The following is a 3,058-nucleotide window of genomic DNA, read 5'->3' as shown; positions in this document are numbered from 1 at the left end:
CCCCCCCCTGCGCGCCGCCCCCACTGCCCCAGCGCCCAGCCTCGCGGCCCGGGTGCAGACCTGGCTCTGGCACGCGCTCCTGCGACCCCGGCCGGGGACCTAGCGACCTGCCCCTGGACCTCGCGGGGCACTGGTGCCGCCGAGCCTAAGAGCCTTTGTCCCGCTGCCAGGCCAGTCTCGCCCTTGCCGCTCGGCAGCACCGGGGATGGCGGGGAGGGGGAGTCCTCCCCCAACGCAGAGATGGCCGCTGTGCCCCTGTCCCTTAGTTTGGGGTCCCAGTGCGTGACAGATGGGGCCTTGGTGACCCTGTCATTGGGTGAAGTGGTGGCGGGCTTCTGGGAGCGGTGGGGCTGTGTGGAGAGGAGGGACGCACGTGGGGAGTGCGGCGGGCTGTGGAGGCAGTGGAAGCGTTTGTAAGAGCTGAGAGGCCCCGAGGTGGTCTGAGAAGTCCCTCCCTGGCCAGACAGCAGGTGCACAAGTGGCCTGCATCAGCCTGGCCTGCCGCCTCACCCCCCAGGAGGACACTCCCAGCCGGCTGCTGGCGGGTGGACGCGCTCGCCCACGGTGGGGCAGGAGCAGAGGGAGCAGGGGCGGGCCTTGGGGAGAGGGTCTGCTGCGTGGGGGAAGCCTGCTGTCCCCCTCAGTGGGCCAGATAACACCCGGGGGTGGGGTCCTGGACTGTGGGCTTCTCCCTTGGGCTCGGCGGCCTGGGAGCCCGGAAGCCGTGCGTGGCCTGCTCAGGAGGGCAGGTGGTGTAGGCCGGCTGCCCAGGCGGGGCTGCATACCGTGGGTGCTGGGCTGGGTGGGCGGAGCCGCTAGGATGTGGTTGTAAAGGCCGGCTGGGCGCCTTTGCAGGCCACCCGGGAAGCTTCTAGAGGGCCGGCTGGCCAGGCGCCATCACCTCTCTGCAGTCCCCTCTGGAGGGCTCCAGGCACCAGTCACAGCGGCTGCCAGGCCGGCCTGGAAACGTGACCTGTGTCCAGCGACAGAGGTGGGGCTGCCATGGGAGGGGTCTTGGCTGCGACTGGCAGAGAGGGAGCTCAGGGTGTTTGAGCCCCAGGCTGGGTGTGGGGGCTGAGAGGGAGAAGTGGGGTCTGGACCTGATCTGAATCTGGGAGTACTGGAGCTTCTGCAGTAGGAGCAGGCCTGGAGGAGCTGCTCCAAAGGGACTTGGGGACACCATCTGAGCACAGTCCCCTCCCAGGACAGCCTGGGCATCTGCTGTGCATGCTGGATGCAGGGGAGAGGAGGGCAGCCCTGGAGGGCCCTGGGAGGCAGGATGCCCTGGACCTGCAGGAAGGGCTGCAGCGTTGGCGGGGCGCCCTCAGGCTGGCTGGGACTAGGCACACCGGAGGTTGGCGGGAGGTTTGCTGACCGGGCTCTGCGGCTCGGTGTGCTCAGCCCTGCCCAGGCAGAGCACATGCTGATTCTCGAAGTGCAGGGCTGCTCTGTGGGCGACCTGGCCTGCATCTGCCCGTCCACTGCCTGCCGTCCAGGTCCTGGAGCTTACCTGCGGGTCGAGGCCAGAGCCAGGCCAGCGCACAGTCACTCACCTACACAGACCTTGCTGCCTCGGCCCGCCCACCCGGGGCCCTCAGGCCGGCGCCCGGGCTCTGGCTCCGTGTCTTCACTCCCGTGCTTGTCCGAGGAGGGAGGGAGGGCCGGGGGCTGTGCTGGAGCGGCCGGAACAGCACAGGGCACCGGGCTGGCTGGGCCAAGAGCCAGGCAGGGCCAGGAAGGGGTGCTGCAGGGGGCACGGGCAGGCCAAGGGCCTGGGTGTGGTGGGGGGCCTATGTCTCTAGGGTGTTTGGGTTGGGGGAATTAGACTTGGGGCCCCAGGAGGGCTCTGGAAGGAAGGGGGACGGTGACAGGAGCTGGCTTGCTGGGGGGGGTTAGGGAAGCGGCCAGCCGGGGGGGGGGGGGGGCCGCAAGCCGCCCCCTCCTTTTTTCCCCGGTGCAAGTCCTGGCCAGTAAAGGCTCTCCTGGTGGGTGTCCTTGGGCCCCAGCCCAAGGGGACAGGCAGAGATGAGGGCGGGGGAGGGGCGCCCTTTCTCTCCCAGGCCTGAAGGTCCTCAGACCCCAGCCAGCTCCGAGGTCCTCACCACAGAGGGCGGGCACAGAGAGCTTGTCCCCTGCGGATGGGCAGGCAGGGCCCTGGGCAGTGAGACTGCCCAGCATGGCAGTGGCCAGCGTATGATCCATGTCCTCGTGGTCTCTGCCCTCCCCACTCACCCCTACCTCTGACTGGGTTCTCTCTCCTGTCCTACCCCCACCCACACCACACTTGCTGGGCCTGTCCCCACTGCCCCTGCTGGTGCCCAGGACCCAGTGCGCCCCAGCACGCCCCTCCTCGCACCAGCCTGCCGAGACTCGGGCTCGCTCTTCTCCCCCAGTCCCAGTTGCCAACGTGTGGGTGCTCCAGGGGCGCGGCGTGTTCTGGGACAGGCTGAGCTGGTTTGATCCAGCCATTCTGCACTCTCAGGTCTGGGATCCCCCTGGGTGGCAAAAGGCTGCCCAGGCAGGCCCCAGGCCTTGGGGTGGATGTGACCCCTCCAGCCCCTATCTGTCCTGTCCCCATCACCAGGAGGTGAGATGCCGGAAGCATTGTTCCCCAGCCCCTGGGCTGCACCTCCCGGCTGAGGAATGTCTGCAATCTCACCAACTCCTCCCTTCACCCTAGCCCTCAGTCTAGGCCCCTGCCCCTACCTCTCCAGGTACCTGACCCAGGCCAGCACCAGGCTTAGAGGCAGGAGTGTGCCCCGGTGAGCAGGGAGGTGGACAGACAGGGAGGCCCGGTGGGTCTCTTGGCCCAGCCAGCCCGGTGCCCTGTGCCCCAACTCAGGCAGCCTGAGCCATTCAGCCCCTTCCTGGTGTGGCTGACCGGAGACCCAGTGTCTGCAGCCGGAGGTCAGGCAATCTTTGCCAAGCTGATTAGCAGGGCCCTCCCAGAGTGCCAGGTCCGGACCCGGATCGTCCCATTGGTGCAGGGCCGTCCCTGCTCCTGGGGGCTGCAGAGGGTTACACAGAGGCACCCGTCAAAAATACTGCTCCCCCGCTC

At 68.3% G+C, this 3,058-nt stretch overlaps 1 protein-coding gene across 1 annotated transcript in view; it reads left to right on the top strand.

The window, feature by feature from the left end:
* Nucleotides 1–3,058, top strand: part of GPC1 (glypican 1) — a gene marked incomplete at its 5' end in the record, with an annotated part of 23,240 nt that overhangs the window by 12,754 nt on the left and 7,428 nt on the right.

The sequence above is a fragment of the Tupaia chinensis genome, unplaced genomic scaffold (assembly GCF_000334495.1).
Source record: "Tupaia chinensis unplaced genomic scaffold, TupChi_1.0 Scaffold000332_1, whole genome shotgun sequence".
NCBI classification, from domain to species: Eukaryota; Metazoa; Chordata; class Mammalia; order Scandentia; family Tupaiidae; genus Tupaia; species Tupaia belangeri.
This window is presented reverse-complemented; position numbering and strand designations above follow the sequence as displayed.